The sequence below is a fragment of the Watersipora subatra genome, chromosome 4 (assembly GCF_963576615.1).
Source record: "Watersipora subatra chromosome 4, tzWatSuba1.1, whole genome shotgun sequence".
Taxonomy (NCBI): Eukaryota; Metazoa; Bryozoa; class Gymnolaemata; order Cheilostomatida; family Watersiporidae; genus Watersipora; species Watersipora subatra.
In genome coordinates this window covers 28,137,904-28,163,447 of record NC_088711.1, presented here as the reverse complement: position 1 = coordinate 28,163,447, position 25,544 = coordinate 28,137,904, and the positions used below count along the sequence as shown (strand labels likewise).

The 25,544-nt window shown below is 42.3% G+C and overlaps 2 long non-coding RNA genes across 2 annotated transcripts in view; one reads left to right on the top strand and one right to left on the bottom strand.

The window, feature by feature from the left end:
• Positions 1–25,544, bottom strand: part of LOC137393789 (uncharacterized) — a 38,829-nt gene that overhangs the window by 744 nt on the left and 12,541 nt on the right. Inside the window, exon 2 of the long non-coding RNA XR_010978320.1 lies at positions 51–130. This is a non-coding gene — a long non-coding RNA (uncharacterized lncRNA). The remainder of the gene's footprint in view (positions 1–50; positions 131–25,544) is intronic.
• LOC137393792 (uncharacterized) lies at positions 14–14,183 on the top strand. The gene is made up of 4 exons (XR_010978323.1): positions 14–142; positions 12,947–13,077; positions 13,194–13,364; positions 13,501–14,183. It is a non-coding gene; the product is annotated as an uncharacterized lncRNA (long non-coding RNA).

Genomic DNA, 25,544 nt, shown 5'->3' with positions numbered 1-25,544 from the left:
TTGGACAGGGGAAGTTGGTCCCAGAGTTGAAAGAGTTGATAAATACCTACCAACCAGATCTACTCTGGCCCGATGACTCTGCTTCTGCCAGCGTTGAGTATTTTAGCTCCAGAGAGTTTTTAGCCTGGCTCTGTAATGACAGGTGACTATAATTAGTACTATGTGTCCCTAAGCTACTATTTATAGGCTGGTTCTCAGTCTTCATTGATATTACAGTCCTGTCAAGGAGAAGATAATTGTTAAAGGTTGACTTGCAATAAAATTCACATTACAGTTATTTGGTATCAAAAAGTTCACCATGTCTTACTTCGTTGTGTTGTAGGTGCCAAACATGTGGAAATGTGATTACAAGCTCTTAAAAGCTCAAAAACGAAAAGCCGCCGTAGATTTGAATCTCTTTATTTCTCTGACGTAGTCATTACAGTTTGGTTATCGTCTTGTCACGTGATGTTCTCACATGCATTGAAAGGCCAATAAAAAGCTCAGTATATAACTTATCGTAGCACTAGTTTATGACACACACTTCTGGTTTTACCGAAGACCCCATATAAAATATAGATGCTCGCTACTTTACAGTTTTGTTTCGGCATTATTCAATCGTCAAGTCATAATCTGATCACGTGACCCAACACTTCGCAAATAATTTTGGCAGCCTTTTCGATTATCACAGGTAATCAACAGGCTCGTCATGATTATCAGACAATGATATGTACTCCTTCGAGCTAAGGTTAAAAAGTTAAACGATTTTTTACGGTAAGTTATAAGATATCAGTGCTAAAAGTGACAGCATTACAATGACAATAAAACAGACGCGTAAGAACAATAAACATGGTTTTATTGAATGCGTGAAGTATATTTGTGAAAATATTTCGACGAATGAGGTTGCATGAAAGTGTAAACAGAAACCATCCTGTAACAACTACGTCCCATTTGAGCCGTTTTGGAAAGCGAATCCAAACTATGGCGATCTCGTGTGGCTGCGATCAACTGTTCGTTTCTTAGCTTTTAATAGCTTGTAACATTTGCCATTCTCACTTTCAATCTACGTATCATGAGTAAATTGTCTTATAAACATTAAGCATTAGTTAGAGTTGCTCGCTATTAGTGCTCTATTAGCCAGTACGTTTTATAATGTGAGCAATGATATACAGCCCCCCATTCATCGTTGTCACATTGTTTTACCTGGCCAATAAGATGGGACAGCAGGTAAAGTTGTGCAGGGTAGTTTTCATACTCAAATTCTAAATACAAAACTGAATTTGGGCTATTTTACGATTGTGACTACCGTAAGTCCTTATGCTCAAGCCGCGTGGCCTGTCGTTGGGCGCGGCTTCTGGTTCAAGGTCATAGGCCGCGGCTAAAGCCAAGTTTTTAAAACTTACGTGGGGCTCGGGGCGGCTTCTCGATAAATGCGGTCTCTGCTCAGTGCTGCACTATAACCATAGAATCGCAGTCATGATACACTTTTATGTATGGGGTTTCGGTGGCCTACTCGTTTATTTTCAAGGTCTTGTTTATGGAATACTTTAGACTAAAGAAGAAGTTATCGCTCATGTTTAACTCACCACAGTCATAGGTAATTAACACCTTTTCATTCTTGACTGGCATCTTTCCATAAACGTGAAGCCCTCTAAACGTACAATAAAAATCTAGCTGAGACATGGCAAGTAAGTTATTGATGCAAGAGTTTAGGAGTTTTAATTCGAACTTGGAAGTAAAAGAAAATTATTTTCATGTGTACTGATGTAGCCTGGTTTTCTATTCCAGAGGATGGGGGTATAGCGAAATCCGTTTTAACACTTGCTCCCGAAGGGGGTCAAGGACGACAAAACTTCTGTCGTTAGCCGCGGTCTGTGGGTATACGCGGCTTGTTGGAGGATTATTTTTTCTTTCATGAGTCATCTGTTTTTGAGCACAAGCCGCGCTGCTTGACCATGAGGACTTACGGTATTAATATCACGAATGCTTGCGAATGGCAACTGACTGATCATAATGGTGACAATATTGGGATACTATATTCATTTGACAACAAAATGAATTCAACAGATAAATAAAATAACCACTACAGCTCATAATAATTTGTAAATTTACAAGGGACTTTATTCAGCTTTGTTCGGGTTATTTCAGTTTGTTCGGGTTCATCCCAACAGAGCTCCTTCATTAAACCCCGCCCATATGAGAGCCGTCGGCTATCCTTGGCGGCTGTATATCATTGATGTGAGCGAACAGCTTCTCGTGACGTTATGCAAAGCAAAAGCAAAGCCGTTGGGTATTTGCTCTCATATAATGACTTATATTGGCAAGATAGCAATACAATCTCTGTTAGTCTAGTAGGTAAGGCGTCGGACTGGCGAACGGCAGTGTTTGAGATCGAATCTTTTTCGGTATGGAATCTTTATTCTAAAATCTATAGCCGTGGCTCGAGTAGCGCAAAAAAAAGCATGATGGGTAACTTTAGAATTAATAGACTGCCGAAAAAACCTTTTACGGAAGGTAAAGAACGGATAAGTGCCGAAATGCAGAAACGCCAACGGATAAAGTAGCAATGCCGGAAATGGTTAGTTTTCCAGGATACCGAAAGTCCTTCGGTTCGGTGTGAGCGGATAACTCTGTTCCGGCCCAGCCCTCGTACACAGTGTTTCCTTTTTGATAATTACCCTATTCATTGTGGGCCAAGTTGCTATGTAGTCTAGTTGGGCTAAGTTGTTATGTAGTCTGGTTGGGCTAAGTTATTATGTAGTCTGGTTGGGCTAAGTTATTATGTAGTCTGGTTGGGCCAAGTTATTATGTAGTCTGGTTGGGCTAAGTTGTTATGTAGTCTGGTTGGGCTAAGTTGTTATGTAGTCTGGTTGGGCTAAGTTGTTATGTAGTCTGGTTGGGCTAAGTTGTTATGTAGTCTGGTTGGGCTAAGTTGTTATGTAGTCTGGTTGGGCTAAGTTGCTATGTAGTCTGGTTTTGGATAAAATTCAAACAGCAAACTTTGTAAAATATCATGTATCCAAATTATCTGGGAGCGAGAGGAAAGATGGTGAGAGGGAGAGGAGATATGGTGAGAGAGAGAGGAGATATGGTGAGAAGGAGAGGAGATATAGTGAGAAGGAGAGGAGAGATGGTGAGAGGGAGAGGAGAGATGGTGAGAGGTAGAGGAGAGATGGTGGGAGGGAGAGGAGAGATGGTGGGAGGGAGAGGAGAGATGGTGAGAGAGAGGAGAGATGGTGAGGGGGAGAGGAGAGATGGTGAGAGGGAGAGGAGAGATGGTGAGAGGGAGAGGAGAGATGGTGAGAGGGAGAGAAGAGATAGTGAGAGGGAGAGGAGAGATGGTAAGAGGGAGAGGAGAGATGGTGAGAGGGAGAGGAGAGATGGTGAGAGGGAGAGGAGAGATGATGGGAGGGAGAGGAGAAATGGTGAGAGGAAGGGGAGAGATGGTGAGAGGGAGAGGAGAGATGGTGAGAGGGAGAGGAGAGATGGTGAGAGGGAGAGGAGAGATGGTGAGAGGGAGAGGAGAGATGGTGAGAGGGAGAGGAGAGATGGTGAGAGGGAAAGGAGAGATGGTGAGAGGGAGAGGAGAGATGGTGAGAGGGAGAGGAGAGATGGTGAGAGGAGAGATGGTGAGAGGGAGAGGAGAGATGGTGAGAGGGAGAGGAGAGATGGTGAGAGGAGAGATGGTGAGAGGGAGAGGAGAGATGGTGAGAGGTAGAGGAGAGATGGTGGGAGGGAGAGGAGAGATGGTGAGAGAGAGGAGAGATGGTGAGGGGGAGAGGAGAGATGGTGAGAGGGAGAGGAGAGATGGTGAGAGGGAGAGGAGAGATGGTGAGAGGGAGAGGAGAGATGATGGGAGGGAGAGGAGAAATGGTGAGAGGAAGGGGAGAGATGGTGAGAGGGAGAGGAGAGATGGTGAGAGGGAGAGGAGAGATGGTGAGAGGGAGAGGAGAGATGGTGAGAGGGAGAGGAGAGATGGTGAGAGGGAGAGGAGAGATGGTGAGAGGGAGAGGAGAGATGGTGAGAGGGAGAGGAGAGATGGTGAGAGGGAGAGGAGAGATGGTGAGAGGGAGAGGAGAGATGGTGAGAGGGAGAGGAGAGATGATGGGAGGGAGAGGAGAAATGGTGAGAGGAAGGGGACAGATGGTGAGAGAGAGAGGAGAGATGGTGAGAGGGTGAGGAGATATGGTGAGAGGGTGAGGAGTGACGGTGAGAGGGAGAGGAGAGACAGTGAGAGCGACAGTTAGACAACTCAAGAAACAGTGTTGCCAAATTGGAATCATGTAGTTGTTCTTGCAGGCTTGCAGGCAATGGGTTGGTTGAGTGCAACCTTAGAACTGACGAATAAATAGCCACCCAATCTAAGAAAATTGTCCATGGCATAGTAATCTGATATACCGCCTCATACAGTAAATAAGTTGTGCCATGCCATCAAATCCTTTGCTATCATAGGGGGACCCTAGATTACACGAATATCCTAGCAAGGAAATCATTAGTAGTAGATCATGTATAAGTTTATAGTTGATCTGCTTACTTGATATACTTGAAGGAGCACAGTTTATAGAGAACTTTTAAATGCCTTAATATAGATTTTTGCCACACAAAATTTTATTGTGTAATTCTGGTTTAGACCAAAAGCTTTATTTTGCATGCAAATGGTGCAGCTCACCATCTGATAGCAGTAAAACAATCAAAGAAGCTTTGTGTCCATCCTCTTTAGGTCCATTTTGTACATTTGGTCCATTTCAAAAGTGAAATGGTGCTCCTCAATTAACAGCTTAGGTTTAAATCACCAGCTGCCTATGGTAGACAGGGTGTTGTGAAACATCGCTACTGCCTATTGTAGGTAGTGTGTTGTGAAACATCGCTACTGCCTATTGTAGGCAGCGTGTTGTGAAATAGTGCTACTGCCTATTGTAGGTAGTGTGTTGTGAAATAGCAAACCCTGAACATCTTGTATAAAGTATGCATAATAGCAGCTCAAAAAATGGTTCACATAAACAACAGAAAAATCAATCCAGAAATATTTTTCGTGGTTTTTGAATTTTAAACTTGAAACATCGAAAGATTTGAAGTTGGAAATAAAAATCTCTATATTTTATTCTACAATGTGGTCGAGTTTGTTATTCTATAAGCTTTCCTTATTCGGTTTAGCTAGTGGCTCAATTGGAAGATTAAGGGTAATAGTTAGTAATATATTTGCTAATGATAACAATTATAACTTATAATACAAATAAAATATGCTGAGTACGATTGGCTCGTTCATAGTCATGACATCCAATAGCCTCTTTAGTATGACTACTAGGGGAACGCAAGTCTTACGTTACAACTAGCGAGTTTCTATTATCACTGTTCGTACCTACATTGCCGTATCTCAGCATTGATGCCCACAGTACTTTGATTATCATCGATGATAACAATATTCACACTATCACAAATTCATCCGTTTGCATCAGCGAATACTCCGCTATGTAGTGTTCTCATTTTTCTTGACGGAAAATTTTTGTTTTTGGTGAGCTCAAATCAAGTATTAGGCCTGCAGCAACTATCATAAATGGAAATAAATAGATTACGCTCTTTGCGTACGCGAGAGACCATCACTGAAATGGTGCACATTGTACAGGCTGTCGTTGATGCTCGAAGAATTATCGAGAAAATTTGACAGCTGCAAACTTTCTCGACGTACCTACGTTGTTTCATCGATGCCGTCGGTTTACAAGACACATTCGATGATGATTGCTGAAAGGACAATGCCAACATACAGCGATATAAACCAGCCTTTAGAAAGCTGTAAAGCGACCCATATTTCGTGCTTTGTATGATATACCCTGTTACTTGTGTGCTTAGCGCATGTAACTGAAAATTTGTATCGAGAATGATATTACCCTTGCATTTGCCATCCCTGGACAGCCTCACTAAAGTGTAACTACATGACTAGTACACTTCTGACAGCCTCACTAGAATGTAACTACATGACTTGTACACTTCTGACGGCCTCACTATAGTGTGACTACATGACTTGTACACTTTTGACAGCCTCACTAGAATGTAACTACATGACTTGTACACTTCTGACGGCCTCACTATAGTGTGACTACATGACTTGTACACTTCTGACAGCCTCACTAGAATGTAACTACATGACTTATACACTTCTAACGGCCTCACTATAGTGTGACTACATGACTTGTACACTTCTGACAGCCTCACTATAGTGTGACTACATGACTTGTACACTTCTGACAGCTTCACTATAGTGTGACTACATGACTTGTACACTTCTGACAGCCTCACTAGAATGTAACTACATGACTTGTACACTTCTGACGGCCTCACTATAGTGTGACTACATGACTTGTACACTTCTGACAGCTTCACTATAGTGTGACTACATGACTTGTACACTTTTGACAGCCTCACTAGACTGTAACTACATGACTTGTACACTTCTAACGGCCTCACTATAGTGTGACTACATGACTTGTACACTTCTGACAGCCTCACTATAGTGTGACTACATGACTTGTACACTTTTGACAGCCTCACTAGACTGTAACTACATGACTTGTACACTTCTAACGGCCTCACTAGTGTGACTACATGACTTGTACACTTCTGACAGCCTCACTATAGTGTGACTACATGACTTGTACACTTTTGACAGCTTCACTATAGTGTGACTACGTGACTTGTACACTTCTGACAGCCTCACTAGAATGTAACTACATGACTTGTACACTTCTGACGGCCTCACTATAGTGTGACTACATGACTTGTACACTTCTGACAGCCTCACTATAGTGTGACTACATGACTTGTACACTTCTGACAGCTTCACTATAGTGTGACTACATGACTTGTACACTTCTGACAGCCTCACTAGAATGTAACTACATGACTTGTACACTTCTGACGGCCTCACTATAGTGTGACTACATGACTTGTACACTTCTGACAGCCTCACTATAGTGTGACTACATGACTTGTACACTTTTGACAGCCTCACTAGAATGTAACTACATGACTTGTACACTTCTAACGGCCTCACTATAGTGTGACTACATGACTTGTACACTTCTGACAGCCTCACTATAGTGTGACTACATGACTTGTACACTTTTGACAGCCTCACTAGACTGTAACTACATGACTTGTACACTTCTAACGACCTCACTAGTGTGACTACATGACTTGTACACTTCTGACAGCCTCACTATAGTGTGACTACATGACTTGTACACTTCTGACAGCTTCACTATAGTGTGACTACATGACTTGTACACTTCTGACAGCCTCACTAGAATGTAACTACATGACTTGTACACTTCTGACGGCCTCACTATAGTGTGACTACATGACTTGTACACTTCTGACAGCCTCACTAGAATGTAACTACATGACTTGTACACTTCTGACGGCCTCACTATAGTGTGACTACATGACTTGTACACTTCTGACAGCCTCACTAGAATGTAACTACATGACTTGTACACTTCTGACAGCCTCACTATAGTGTGACTACATGACTTGTACACTTTTGACAGCCTCACTAGAATGTAACTACATGACTTGTACACTTCTAACGGCCTCACTATAGTGTGACTACGTGACTTGTACACTTCTGACAGCCTCACTATAGTGTGACTACATGACTTGTACACTTCTGACAGCTTCACTATAGTGTGACTACATGACTTGTACACTTCTGACAGTCTCACTATAGTGTGACTACATGACTTCTATGTTAGCATTGACTATCGATTGTGTGCTTACATTTCTGAATCCCACAAAAGCCAATTTATCACACCAAACTGAAGTTACAGACTGAGCACGTCGTGCAAACTAAAAACATGATGCAAGATCGACTAGTAAAACGAACCAATCACGTTTTATATAATTTTTTATTTCATTCTGTATTTGAAGGTATTTTTTAATTTTACAACTAGGTTTAACAAGGTTGCATAAAAGCTCATTGCACTCATCGATATGTTTGTTACAGCTCATAGTCAAAACTCCTTTTTATGTGCATTAGATCAGGAGTTACGGGCGTTTTATCAAATGCTACAAATATACATGCAATAACAAGTGACATAAACAAACCATAATTATAATACATGCAGCAACAAAAATTAACATTTAAAAACAAATACAAATGCTCGGCCAGTTGTGTTCTGATTGTTGCTTTCGATTAAAACCATTTCATGTTCTTGTGGATGTTCAATACCTCCCACAGTGTCTTCTGACTTCAACTCCTTTTCTGCACAGCTGAGCTAGTCGATATTAGCATCCAAATAATTTGTTGGCCGAGCAGAACTTTTTACGCAATGTCATTTTAATAGAATCTTTTAGTGCGACTTAAGAGATGTTTGCCTCAAAATACGTAGTTGCGCATTTTCCATCGTAAATGCAAAAACTTTTCCCACATACATCAAAGTATCAAATCATCAGTAAAAATATGAATTATTGTTATCCTAATACAGTTACTAATAATAATTCTATAATGTTGCATTCAAAGTTTTAACAAAAAACGTAAAGACTAAAGAATTCGATACGAACTGAAACAATGTGTGTATCAATTGTTATTGATGTAAAAGGGTCATTATTAGTTCATTTTTGTAGACGATTTTCTATTGATCACTACTGTTAAATAGTGTCGGTTTAATAGAAGTGGCATTAAAACCGAAGTGGTGGTCAATTAAAGGGTGGCGCTCTATTTTTCAACCCTTCTCCCAGAATGGCGTTCAAATAGAGGTAACGTTCAAACAAATATGGCGTTCAAGTAGAGGTTTTACGTATGCACAAACCGTGTACGTCAAATTGTGGATTACTCAGCTCACACTCCTGCCACACAATTGCCACAAGGTCGAGTCTATCATTTTGAGTCAACCTTTCGAGTCATCCTTTTGAATGTTTTTGTATACGTGTATAAAGGCTTTGTGAGCATGTCAGCAACCATATCACTTGTGGAACAGGGCTGCAGCTTGATGACACTATCCTGTACCTTTTGTCTGACATAAACTCGTAGCATGAAATACTAGTGATTTTCATCTTCAAAGTTGTGGTTTTGATCGTAGGAATGAGGAGGACGTATTTACACGATACGCAGGAGTGGTCGCACAACTCCCAATTGTTTGTAGCTGACGAGTTTACATGCTGCGAAGAAATTGTTGCACAACTCCGTGTTTTCTATATTAGCCTGTTGCGCTTTTAGCTACAGCGGGGCGCATATTTTATGTTGTGACTGACACGATTAAAATGCATCCAAGGTCAAATGTCAAAACGTGTGGGATATTTTTCTTTTAAGTTCGAAGTGGATATTGTTAAAAAATTTGCGTTACAATTGGAGCTGCCTAGGAATGCTGTGAGAACGTCACCAATGAAGACGACGAAAATCCAACCTCTGATCGCAAAGATTTATGCAATAATACAAATATTGATGATTACGTTATACGCAGTACTTCGTTGTTGATATGATGTTTTCAAAAATATCCCCCTTAAATCGGAGTGCGACGTTTGAAACTATTCACAAGCTACGAAGAGGAAAAATATGACAAAAATGTCGTAGCATGGAACACTAGTGAATGATACTTAATGTCTATATGTTTGGTTATGGCTGATAGCGCGGGCAGCTTTCGCCATAGCACTCTGATTATTTTCAAGTGTGGTTGTAGGTACTCTTGTATTCTCACCAAGGCCAGCTAACAGTTTTCTCATCCAGCTAACTTGTGTGGCTGCACTGAGTGCAATATATTCAGCTTAAGCGGGAGAGGGCTATAACGATTTGTATCTTGGTTCTCCATAACACTGCTCCATTGCTCAGCATAAGCACATAGCCAGCCGTAGACTTTCACTGATCTAAATCTCTTACCAAGTCTGCATCACAGAAGGCTTTTAGAATTTTTTCTTCTGAGCCTATGCCTCGATACATCAGGCCTTGATCAACGGTTCCCTTAAGATATTGCAGGATCCTTTTTACCAAAGCTCAGTGCTCATTTGTAGGTTTAGATGTGTATCGGGCTGCACAACCAACTGCTTATGCAATATTAGGTCTCGAAGCGGTGCTCAAATATAAGGGACTTCCGACCGACCGCAGACTAGTACGTTTCTTGATCCACAATCTCATTACCTTCAGAAGCCAGCTTCAGCTTGTGGCCAGGATCTATCGGAGTGGAGCTACTTTGCATTACTGAATGTTTGATCACAGTTATTTGAAAACCTCTTTGTGAATCCCCGAGCCACAAACCTTGAATTTCTCAGTGTTTCCATCAATATCTCTTTTGACCTTGTAAACCCTTTTGCTCCCTACTACTTTTCTTCCAGCTGGGATCTCAACATGTTTTCACACATCATTTCTCTCTAATGATTCAATCTTCATTGCTAGTCCTCTCATTTCATTGCCTCATTCTAAGTAGAGGGCTCATGTTGAACTTGATTAGCTACAATAGCTCTTTCTCCAAAGAGTTCAGTCTACCTTCGCTATCTACTTGATCTCAGTTTCCCAAAATCTGCTTCTACCCTCTCACCCTCTTGACTGTCAGCAGCATCATCAAAGGTTATCGTGACTTCTTTCTTACTGCTGTCTTTCTCTGAAAACGCTGCCACATAACCAAGACTAGCTTCATCATATTTCACAACCTTGCTGTAGAAGATTTTTCTTCTATCCTGGTCATAGAGTCTGTACTCCTTCACATGAGTTTCATAGCCAAGATCAAACACCGTTTAGATTTGCTACAGCTTAGCTCATTCGTCTTTAGATATGTATCCATATGCTACATATGCTGCAGATCCAAAACGTCTCAAATGTCCTGATGTTGGCTTTATAATAGTCTAGGCCTCAAAAGAAGTTTTTTTGCCCAGCAGTTTTGTCGGACTGCGGTTATGCAGGTTGGTGATTGTTGCAAAAGTTTCTGCCCAGAAAACCGTGGGTAGTTGTGAATCTGACATCATGCTGCGTACAATTTCTCCTAGAGTACGATTCAGCCTTTCATCCACTCAATTTTGCTCAGGAGTCTTGAGGATTGTGTATTCATGTCTGATTCCTTCTGCTCTCAAATAGTTTTCGAAGTCCAGCAACACATTCACTGCCTTTGTCACTTGAAAAGTGACTCTCTGAAAAGTGACAAATGACATGATCACTTGACACTCACCCCGATACACTTCTCTGTCACCTTCTATTTGTTAAACATCTGAGACACATCACTTTTTTGTGGATCATTTTTGCCAGGTGTATCGTGCTACATGTATCGTAGTCATCTACAAATGTGATTACATCTTCTGATCTCTGTTATGGTACACCCATTTTGCCACAGACGTCAGTGGGCCAATTTCTAACGGCTTTTCACTTTCAATACCCGACTATCTTTTGAAGTTGGTCCTTTACTGTTTACTTTGAACACAAGGCTCACAGAAATAATCCATTACCCCAGGTTTGAAATCAAACTCATTCACCATCATTTTTTGCTAAAGCGTTCGTTCTATCCCATACGATACGACAAAATCTTCAGTGCCACAGAATTCCATCAGCTTCACTCTTTTTTACTGTGAATGCCATCTGCTTATTTATACAGCTGCGAACTCCAAACAGACTTCTCACTCTCTTCGTGTATGCAAGACCACTACCGTCATCTCGCATTTTCTCTCTTTTCTGCTCAAATGCAAGATTTTTTAAAAAGCTTGTTGTTTGAAAAGAGAAAAGCTCTATGACAGCTCTGCTCAAAACAAAAGTAGTTTTTTAGACTCTGATGCTTTTGCCACACTCACCAGATTGTAGGAGAGATCAGGGGCTAGGAAAACATGCAGCCCCAAGTTTCTTCACTTATTTCTTCTCAGCTGAACTTTGATTGTCACATCTCCCTGTTGAAATTGTGGATTACTCAGCTAGCATTGCACACCTCTGACAGTCTCACTGTGGTGTAACTATATGACTTGCACACCTCTGACAGTCTCACTATGGTGTAACTATATGACTTGTACACCTCTGACAGTCTCACTATGGTGTAACTATATGACTTGTACACCACTGACAGTCTCACTATGGTGTAACTATATGATTTGTACACCACTGACAGTCTCACTATGGTGTAACTATATGATGTGTACACCACTGACAGTCTCACTGTGGTGTAACTATATGACTTGTACACCACTGACAGTCTCACTATGGTGTAACTATATGACTTGTACACCACTGACAGTCTCACTGTGGTGTAACTATTTGATTTGTACACCTCTGAGAGTCTCACTGTGGTGTAACTATATGACTTGTACACCACTGACAGTTTCACTATGGTGTAACTATATGATGTGTACACCTCTGAGAGTCTCACTATGGTGTAACGATATGACTTGTACACCGCTGACAGTTTCACTATGGTGTAACTATATGATTTGTACACCTCTGAGAGTCTCACTATGGTGTAACTATATGACTTGTACACCACTGACAGTCTCACTATGGTGTAACTATATGATGTGTACACCTCTGAGAGTCTCACTATGGTGTAACTATATGATTTTTACACCTCTGAGAGTCTCACTGTGGTGTAACTACATGATTTGTACATCTCTGAAAGTCTCACTGTGGTGTAACTACATGATTTTTACACCTCTGAGAGTCTCACTATGGTGTAACTACATGATTTGTACATCTCTGAAAGTCTCACTGTGGTGTAACTACATGATTTGTACACCTCTGAGAGTCTCACTGTGGTGTAACTATATGATTTGTACATCTCTGAGAGTCTCACTGTGATGTAACTACATGATTTGTACACCTCTGAGAGTCTCGCTGTGGTGGAACCACATGCTAATCATCACTTTTTAGCAACTTTTTGTTGTTTTAACTTTTGTAATATTATAATCATAAAGATCACGTTTGAGTATAATATTACCTAAATTAATTTCTAATTATCTTGGCTCGAAGGTTGACCTTAATATTGTATAGCTTGTTTTCTTATTTTACTTGCAGAAGTTGCAGAAGAAAAAGTTTGAAGATTGTGACATAGTTCTGAAGGACACTTGGGGTTATGGCAGAAACAAAGATTTAAGTGATTATTATACCATTGATGAGATTGTAACTCGTCTTGTTGAAACCATCAGGTAATGTGAAAAATATCTCTACGTTATCTTAAAGTTATCTCTGCAATGTTTGTAAGGGTTGTTATATTTTCAGACTCTTTGGTTCTCGTTCATCCAAATTTTCATGTTTTACTCAGCTGTGGTGGAAACTACCTTCTAAATGTTGGACCAACCCATGATGGTTTAATATTGCCAATATTTGAGGAACGCCTGAGACAAATGGGGGCATGGCTTAAAGTCAATGGAGACGCATTATATGCTAGTTCAACTTGGAGATATCAACAGGATACAATATCCAGAGATGTCTGGTAAGTTGATACATTTTGCAGGAAATAAAGCATGCAGTCATTATGTTTGTTACGGTAATCCTAACATGACCGGTGAAGCTAAAGATACACCATAATTCGCTGCTGGCTCCGTATTACAGTTCAATGTTTATTTAAGGTACGCACAGAAGAAGTCAAACAGTTCATCAAGTGGATACAGTGTTTATGCATTTGTACTCGAATGGCCTGAGAATAATAAACTTACACTCGGTGCCCCCATAGCCACCCCTAATACAACTATTAGCATGCTTGGATACTCAGGCGTTAATCAGCACTTTGAGTACAGCAGAAGGAGAGATGGGGCTGGTCTGGTAGTCAAGTTTCCTTACATTCCACCAAACAAGTTACCTTCATTCTATGCCTGGGTACTTAAACTAGACAACCTTGGTAACTAATTGCACGTTATGTGCCCTATCCAGTGTTGCATGCTTTTAGAGCATGAAGGAAAAGAAGACAAGAATTTGCGATAACGCCGCAACACCATTCTAATCATCTCCCTATTGATTAATAATTAAACTAGACAATCTTGGTTATTAAGATATAGGCACAACTCACTTGTTAAAAGTTAGTAATATGTGGAAGTTTTTTTCAATTTTCATGTAGAATTATATTCCCTCTCACATTAGTACAATATTATTTTTACATGAACTTATTTACTGGTTTGTTACCTCATTGTGTTCTCTATTGGTTTAGACCATTTTGTTTTACTCTATAAATAATCACCTCATCCTGATCATGTTTTTCACTTTTCAAAATTTGTTGTATTGTAGACTCTTAATAAGGTGCCTTACATGGACATTCATTACCAAATCATTGTATATAATACAAGACAGCGTATTTCACATTAGATACATGTACTGAGGTAGCATCTTTAACACTTGATACTGAGACAGCATATGTCACACTTGATACTGAGACAGCACGTTTCACACTTGATACTGAAACAGCACATGCCACACTTGATACTGAGACAGCATATCTCACACTTGATACTGAGACAGCACATGTCACACTTGATACTGAGACAGCACATGTCACACTTGATACTGAGACAGCATATGTCACACTTGATACTGAGACAGCACATGTCACACTTGATACTGAGACAGCATATGTCACACTTGATACTGAGACAGCACATGTAACACTTGATACTGAGACATCACATGTCACACTTGATACTGAGACAGCATATGTCACACTTGATACTGAGACAGCACATGTCACACTTGATACTGAGATGGCATGTCACACTTGATACTGAGACAGCATATGTCACACTTGATACTGAGACAGCATGTCACACTTGATACTGAGACAGCATATGTCACACTTGATACTGAGACAGCACATGTCACACTTGATACTGAGATGGCATGTCACACTTGATACTGAGACAGCATATGTCACACTTGATACTGAGACAGCATATGTCACACTTGATACTGAGACAGCATATGTCACACTTGATACTGAGACAGCATATGTAACACTTGATACTGAGACAGCATATGTAACACTTAATACTGAGACAGCATATGTCACACTTGATACTGAGACAGCATATGTAACACTTGATACTGAGACAGCATATGTAACACTTGGTACTGAGACAGCACATGCCACACTTGATACTGAGACAGCATATGTCACACTTGATACTGAGACAGCACATGTCACACTTGATACTGAGACAGCATATGTCACACTTAATACTGAGACAGCATATGTCACACTTGATACTGAGACAGCATATGTCACACTTGATACTGAGACAGCATATGTAACACTTGATACTGAGACAGCACATGTAACACTTGATACTGAGACATCACATGTCACACTTGATACTGAGACAGCATATGTCACACTTGATACTGAGACAGCACATGTCACACTTGATACTGAGATGGCATATGTCACACTTGATACTGAGACAGCATATGTCACACTTGATACTGAGACATCACATGTCACACTTGATACTGAGACAGCATATGTCACACTTGATACTGAGACAGCACATGTTACACTTGATACTGAGATGGCATGTCACACTTGATACTGAGACAGCATATGTCACACTTGATACTGAGACAGCATATGTCACACTTGATACTGAGACAGCATATGTCACACTTGATACTGAGACAGCATATGTAACACTTGATACTGAGACAGCATATGTAACACTTAATACTGAGACAGCATATGTCACACTTGATACTGAGACAGCATATGTAACACTTGATACTGAGACAGCATATGTAACACTTGGTACTGAGACAGCACATGTCACACTTGATACTGAGACAGCATATGTCACATTTGATACTGAGACAGCATATGTCACACTTGATACTGAGACAGCATATGTAACACTTGATACTTGAGACAGCACATGTCACACTTGATACTGAGATGGCATGTCACACTTGATACTGAGACAGCATATGTCACACTTGATACTGAGACAGCATATGTCACACTTGATACTGAGACAGCATGTCACACTTGGTACTGAGACAGCACATGTCACACTTGATACTGAGACAGCATATGTAACACTTGATACTGAGACAGCACATGTCACACTTGATACTGAGACAGCACATGTCACATTTGATATTGAGACAGCATATCTCACACTTGATACTGAGACAGCATGTCACACTTGATACTGAGACAGCATATGTCACACTTGATACTGAGACAGCACATGTCACACTTGATACTGAGACAGCATATGTCACACTTGATACTGAGACAGCATGTCACACTTGATACTGAGACAGCATGTCACACTTGATACTGAGACAGCACATGTAACACTTGATACTGAGACAGCACATGTCACACTTGATACTGAGACAGCATATGTCACACTTGATACTGAGACAGCATATGTCACACTTGATACTGAGACAGCATATGTAACACTTGATACTGAGACAGCATATGTCACACTTGATACTGAGACAGCATATGTCACACTTGATACTGAGACAGCATATGTAACACTTGATACTGAGACAGCACATGTAACACTTGATACTGAGACAGCATGTCACACTTGATACTGAGACAGCATATGTCACACTTGATACTGAGACAGCATATGTCACACTTGATACTGAGACAGCATATGTCACACTTGATACTGAGACAGCATATGTAACACTTGATACTGAGACAGCACATGTAACACTTGATACTGAGACAGCACATGTCACATTTGATACTGAGACAGCACATGTCACACTCTATACTGAGACAGCATATGTAACACTTGATACTGAGACAGCATATGTCAGACTTGATACTGAAACAGCATGTCACACTTGATACTGAAACAGCATATGTCACACTTGGTACTGAGACAGCATATGTCACACTTGGTACTGAGACAGCATATGTCACACTTGATACTGAGACAGCATATGTAACACTTGATACTGAGACAGCATATGTAACACTTGGTACTGAGACAGCACATGTCACACTTGATACTGAGACAGCATATGTCACATTTGATACTGAGACAGCATATGTCACACTTGGTACTGAGACAGCACATGTAACACTTGATACTGAGACAGCATATGTAACACTTGATACTGAGACAGCATGTCACACTTGATACTGAGACAGCATATGCCACACTTGATACTGAGACAGCACATGTCACACTTAATACTGAGACAGCATATGTAACACTTGATACTGAGACAGCACATGTCACATTTGATATTGAGACAGCATGTCACACTTGATACGGAGACAGCATATGTCACACTTGATACTGAGACAGCACATGTCACACTTGATACTGAGACAGCACATGTCACACTTGATACTGAGACAGCACATGTCACATTTGATATTGAGACAGCATATCTCACACTTGATACTGAGACAGCATGTCACACTTGATACTGAGACAGCATATGTCACACTTGATACTGAGACAGCACATGTCACACTTGATACTGAGACAGCATATGTCACACTTGATACTGAGACAGCATGTCACACTTGATACTGAGACAGCATATGTCACACTTGATACTGAGACAGCACATGTAACACTTGATACTGAGACAGCACATGTCACACTTGATACTGAGACAGCATATGTCACACTTGATACTGAGACAGCATATGTAACACTTGATACTGAGACAGCATATGTCACACTTGATACTGAGACAGCATATGTCACACTTGATACTGAGACAGCATATGTAACACTTGATACTGAGACAGCACATGTCACACTTGATACTGAGACAGCATGTCACACTTGATACTGAGACAGCATATGTCACACTTGATACTGAGACAGCACATGTCACACTTGATACTGAGACAGCATATGTAACACTTGATACTGAGACAGCATATGTCACACTTGATACTGAGACAGCATATGTCACACTTGATACTGAGACAGCATATGTCACACTTGATACTGAGACAGCACATGTCACACTTGATACTGAGACAGCATATGTCACACTTGATACTGAGACAGCATATGTAACACTTGATACTGAGACAGCATATGTCACACTTGATACTGAGACAGCATATGTCACACTTGATACTGAGACAGCACATGTCACACTTGATACTGAGACAGCACATGTCACACTTGATACTGAGACAGCACATGTCACACTTGATACTGAGACAGCATGTCACACTTGATACTGAGACAGCATATCTCACACTTGATACTGAGACAGCATGTCACACTTGATACTGAGACAGCATATGTCACACTTGATACTGAGACAGCACATGTCACACTTGATACTGAGACAGCACATGTCACACTTGATACTGAGACAGCACATGTCACATTTGATATTGAGACAGCATATCTCACACTTGATACTGAGACAGCATGTCACACTTGATACTGAGACAGCATATGTCACACTTGATACTGAGACAGCACATGTCACACTTGATACTGAGACAGCATATGTCACACTTGATACTGAGACAGCATGTCACACTTGATACTGAGACAGCATATGTAACACTTGATACTGAGACAGCATATGTCACACTTGATACTGAGATAGCATATGTCACACTTGATACTGAGACAGCATATGTAACACTTGATACTGAGACAGCACATGTCACACTTGATACTGAGACAGCATATGTAACACTTGATACTGAGACAGCATGTCACACTTGATACTGAGATAGCATATGTCACACTTGATACTGAGACAGCATGTCACACTTGATACTGAGACAGCACATGTCACACTTGATACTGAGACAGCACATGTAACACTTGATACTGAGACAGCACATGTCACACTTGATACTGAGACAGCATATGTAACACTTGATACTGAGACAGCATATGTAACACTTGATACTGAGACAGCATATGTCACACTTGATACTGAGATAGCATATGTCACACTTGATACTGAGACAGCATATGTAACACTTGATACTGAGACAGCACATGTCACACTTGATACTGAGACAGCATATGTAACACTTGATACTGAGACAGCATGTCACACTTGATACTGAGATAGCATATGTCACACTTGATACTGAGACAGCATGTCACACTTGATACTGAGACAGCACATGTCACACTTGATACTGAGACAGCACATGTAACACTTGATACTGAGACAGCACATGTCACACTTGATACTGAGACAGCATATGTCACACTTGATACTGAGACAGCATATGTAACACTTGATACTGAGACAGCATATGTCACACTTGATACTGAGACAGCATATGTCACACTTGATACTGAGACAGCATATGTAACACTTGATACTGAGACAGCACATGTCACACTTGATACTGAGACAGCATGTCACACTTGATACTGAGACAGCATATGTCACACTTGATACTGAGACAGCACATGTCACACTTGATACTGAGACAGCATATGTAACACTTGATACTGAGACAGCATATGTCACACTTGATACTGAGACAGCATATGTCACACTTGATACTGAGACAGCATATGTCACACTTGATACTGAGACAGCACATGTCACACTTGATACTGAGACAGCATATGTCACACTTGATACTGAGACAGCATATGTAACACTTGATACTGAGACAGCATATGTCACACTTGATACTGAGACAGCATATGTCACACTTGATACTGAGACAGCACATGTCACACTTGATACTGAGACAGCACATGTCACACTTGATACTGAGACAGCACATGTCACACTTGATACTGAGACAGCATGTCACACTTGATACTGAGACAGCACATGTCACACTTGATACTGAGATGGCATATGTCACTCTTGATACTGAGACAGCACATGTCACATTTAATATTGAGACAGCATATCTCACACTTGATACTGAGACAGCATGTCACACTTGATACTGAGACAGCATATGTCACACTTGATACTGAGACAGCACATGTCACACTTGATACTGAGACAGCATGTCACACTTGATACTGAGACAGCACATGTCACACTTGATACTGAGACAGCACATGTCACACTTGATACTGAGACAGCACATGTCACATTTAATATTGAGACAGCATATCTCACACTTGATACTGAGACAGCATGTCACACTTGATACTGAGACAGCATATGTCACACTTGATACTGAGACAGCACATGTCACACTTGATACTGAGACAGCATATGTCACACTTGATACTGAGACAGCATATGTAACACTTGATACTGAGACAGCATATGTCACACTTGATACTGAGACAGCATATGTCACACTTGATACTGAGACAGCACATGTCACACTTGATACTGAGACAGCACATGTCACACTTGATACTGAGACAGCACATGTCACACTTGATACTGAGACAGCATGTCACACTTGATACTGAGACAGCATATGTAACACTTGATACTGAGACAGCATATGTCACACTTGATACTGAGACAGCATATGTAACACTTGATACTGAGACAGCATATGTCACACTTGATACTGAGACAGCATATGTCACACTTGATACTGAGACAGCATATGTAACACTTGATACTGAGACAGCATATGTCACACTTGATACTGAGACAGCATATGTCACACTTGATACTGAGACAGCATATGTCACACTTGATACTGAGACAGCACATGTAACACTTGATACTGAGACAGCACATGTCACACTTGATACTGAGACAGCATATGTCACACTTGATACTGAGACAGCATGTCACACTTGATACTGAGACAGCATATGTCACACTTGATACTGAGACAGCACATGTAACACTTGATACTGAGACAGCATATGTCACACTTGATACTGAGACAGCACATGTAACACTTGATACTGAGACAGCACATGTCACACTTGATACTGAGACAGCATATGTCACATTTGATACTGAGACAGCATATGTCACACTTAATACTGAGACAGCATATGTCACACTTGATACTGAGACAGCATATGTCACACTTAATACTGAGACAGCACATGTCACATTTGATATTGAGACAGCATATGTCACACTTGATACTGAGACAGTACATGTAACACTTGATACTGAGACAGCATGTCACACTTGATACTGAGACAGCATATGTAACACTTGGTACTGAGACAGCATATGTCACACTTGATACTGAGACAGCATATGTCACACTTGATACTGAGACAGCATATGTAACACTTGATACTGAGACAGCATATGTAACACTTGATACTGAGACAGCACATGTCACACTTGATACTGAGACAGCATATGTCACATTTGATACTGAGACAGCATATGTCACACTTAATACTGAGACAGCATATGTCACATTTGATACTGAGACAGCATATGTCACACTTGGTACTGAGACAGCACATGTAACACTTGATACTGAGACAGCATATGTAACACTTGATACTGAGACAGCACATGTCACACTTGATACTGAGACAGCATATGTCACATTTGATACTGAGACAGCATATGTCACACTTAATACTGAGACAGCATATGTCACATTTGATACTGAAACAGCATATGTCACACTTGGTACTGAGACAGCACATGTCACACTTGATACTGAGACAGCATATGTCACACTTGATACTGAGACAGCACATGTAACACTTGATACTGAGACAGCATATGTCACACTTGATACTGAGACAGCATATGTCACACTTGATACTGAGACAGCATATGTAACACTTGATACTGAGACAGCACATGTCACACTCTATACTGAGACAGCACATGTAACACTTGATAATGAGACAGCACATGTAACACTTGATACTGAGACAGCACATGTCACATTTGATACTGAGACAGCATATGTCACACTTGATACTGAGACAGCACATGCCACACTTGATACTGAAACAGCATATGTCACACTTGATACTGAGACAGCATATCTCACACTTGATACTGAGACAGCACATGCCACACTTGATACTGAGACAGCACATGTCACACTTGATACTGAGACAGCATATGTCACACTTGATACTGAGACAGCACATGTCACACTTGATACTGAGACAGCATATGTCACACTTGATACTGAGACAGCATATGTAACACTTGATACTGAGACAGCATATCACACTTGATACTGAGACAGCATATGTAACACTTGATACTGAGACAGCACATGTCACACTTGATACTGAGATGGCATGTAACACTTGATACTGAGACAGCATATGTCACACTCGGTATTGAGACAGCATATGTCACACTTGATACTGAGACAGTACATGTCACACTTGGTACTGAGACAGCATATCTCACACTTGATACTGAGACAGCATATCTCACACTTGATACTGAGACAGCACATGTCACACTTGGTACTGAGATGGCACATGTAACACTTGGTACTGAGACAGCATATGTCAGACTTGATACTGAGCCAGAACATGTCACATTAGATACTGAGACAGCATATGTCACACTTGATTCTGAGACAGCATATGTCCCACTTGATACTGAGACAGCATGTCACACTTGATACTGAGACAGCATATGTCACACTTGATACTGAGACAGCATATGTCACACTCGGTATTGAGACAGCATATGTCACACTTGATACTGAGACAGTACATGTCCCACTTGATACTGAGACAGCATGTCACACTTGATACTGAGATGGCACATGTAACACTTGGTACTGAGACAGCATATGTCAGACTTGATACTGAGACAGCACATGTCACACTTGATACTGAGACAGCATATGTCACACTTGATACTGAGACAGCATATGTCACACTCGGTACTGAGACAGCATATGTCACACTTGATACTGAGACAGTACATGTCCCACTTGATACTGAGACAGCATATGTCACACTTGATACTGAGCCAGAACATGTCACTTAAGCGGCTTGTCACTTGCTGGCAACAGGAAGAAACCCAGAGAGAGCTGTGGAAAGCCCTGCGGTATCGAACCCAGTAGATGCACTGCTCCAAGAGCAGAAACCTACTGAAGGCTCCTACAGGACTTGCCTAAGGAAGCAGCGTTGCTCCTACTAAAAGAACATCCTGGCAACAGAAGAAACCCAGAAAGGAGCCAACGACCACGGACTCAGTAGAGGCACTGCTCTGGAAAGGGAGCAGAAACCTACTGAAAGCTAAACATGGCCAATAGGAGAGCACGAAGCGCTGATCCGGGACCCGACCGACTAGTCGAAGCACTAGAACGGGTATTACTGCTGCCAACGGCTCAAGAACCGGCACCGCGCTTCAGGACTCCCCAGTACACTGGAAAGGGAGGTGTGGAATACTTCATTGCTCGTTTCATATAGGTAGCGGACGCCTACCAGTGGGTGGAAGGAGCAGCCCTGTTGCACCTCCGAAAAGCACTGGGCAAACAGGCTGAGGACTGCGGGCGGGCTGAGGACCAGGAGGCCATTTTTAATGCCCTTCGGGCAAGATTCGGGCTAACCGCTAAGCAGGCGCTAAGCCAGCTTAACCCCCTTAGGCGAGAGGAAGGAACGACGCTTCAGAAGCATGCTATGGAGGTCGAGAGGCTGGTACGCATTGGGTATGAAGACCTGCCGAATCGACACCAAAATAGCATGGCCATGGAGGCCTTTTGCAGCTCACTAAGAGACCCTGCCTTGCAGCGACATCTGTTGGCTGTACATACGCCCACACTAGCTGTCGCTGTATGGGACAGAAATGATTACCTTCAGATTCAGGGAGGCTAGCGCAAACCCAACGGATCTTCGGTACAGGCCCTGAAGGGAGGATCCTCAGACCAGGTGAACTCGGCCGAAACCGATGTCATTGGACGACTAGCCTGGCTAGTCCAATCTCTAAAGGAAAAGGTTGAATGGCTCCAAGAGCAGGTCCACACTACAACCGAGAGGAGGAATCAGCCAGCTACCTTTTGCTGGGGTTGTGGCCAACCAGGGCATGTACGGAAGAATTGCCCTCGCTACTCAAAACCGGTTTCGGGAAACAAAGAGAGGCCACAGCATTAGCTCCGACTACTGGCTGTGCCAAGGCCAAACAACCCCGGAAACACAGTAAGACTACACGAGATTTGGTGACAGCCGACGGTTGGTCTCAACCAGCAAAGACTAGGCCGACAAAAGTTCGTGCACAGGAAAGGCCTGTGGAGACACGAAACTACTATGTCTTTGAGTGAGGCTAGTCCGGACATTCCCCTGCCGTTCCCCCCTCAGTGCGAATGGCAGGGACGTAGCCTGAAACAAAGGAGGGTGACCCCTAAATCCCCTCTACCCCAGACATTGAGAACCACCCCTACTAGACCGGATGGTCAGAAGCTTGCCTTAAAAGCGGCAGGACCGACCCCTTCGCCTTGGGGATGGCAATCACAGGAGCGGAGGGTCTACCCTAAACGTGGGATGGCCTGAGGGACCGACCTCGTCCCACCGCGGAAAGAAAGTCTTCCAGGCTTCACAGTAGATGTCTTGGAAGACACCACTAAGACGCAAGCCCTCAGCTGACTCACTCCACTAGCTATTTCCTCCCAGAAAAGGTGGAGAGGCGGCCCATCCAGTTTCTTTTAGAAGCAGGATGCACCACAAACCTGATCAGTAAGCAGGTCTTAGACCGATTGCCAAGAGCCGTACGAGACCAACTCGAAGAGAGTGACAGCCACGGGTTATTGGCTGACGGAACACGGCTCCCATTCTACGGGATAATCCGTTTGACCATCTGCCTGAGGGACGTAAGGACAGAGGAAGTCTTTGTGGTCAGCCGTCTAAGCGAGGATGACATACTCGGAATGCCATTCTTCATGGCCAATCAGTGCTCTCTCGAGTTTGAGCAACCGGTGGTCCAAGTGGATGGTAGGCAGCTAAGCTGCACAGATTAGCATGGACGGCTGCTACAGAGCAAGGTACAGGTGATCAGGGGGATGGTGGTTCTCGCCCGGACGGAGATGGCGATACACTGTCGTCCCACCACACGGAATTACTGCCCCATGGGACTGATTGAAGGATTTTTCGACGGACCACCGGTAGCAAGTAGCCTGAATCATGCAGGACCCAAAGAACGGGTCATCACCCGCTGCATGAATGCTATGGAGCGGCCATTGACCTTTCGGTCCGGAGGCACTATCGGCACTTACACAAGGGTAGAGACCCCGTATGTCGAAGAGGACGAACCCTTATTGTATGAAGCCGGTCCAACTTCAATCAATAGAGTGCCGGCTCACCTTGAGGAGTTGTTCCAGGCGGCCCGGCCGCACTGTGAGGGAACAGGCCAGACGGCGAGGTTTTCCTCCTTGCTGAGTCGATATGCCACCGTGTTCAGCACGGGTGATGACGGCGTAGGAAGGACCTCCGAGGTAGAACATTCTATTCCGCTTAAGGAGCGCACTCGGCCAATCCGACAACCCCCCTTCTCCACAGACACAGGCCAGAGAAGGAGGCCCGTGCGGAGTGAAGGAACTCCAAGGATTCTTCGGGACCGTTGGTTACTACCGACAGTATATACCGGAGTTCGCCACTATAGCACATTCCTTGCACCAGCTGACTGCGGAAGGAGCCTGAAGATGGATGGAAGGAGAACAGGTTGCCTTCAACAAGCTGAAGGACAGTATCAGCACCGCCCTGAACTTGAGCTACCTGGACTCCCGGAGGTAGTACATCCTGGACAAAGATGCCAGCGGATG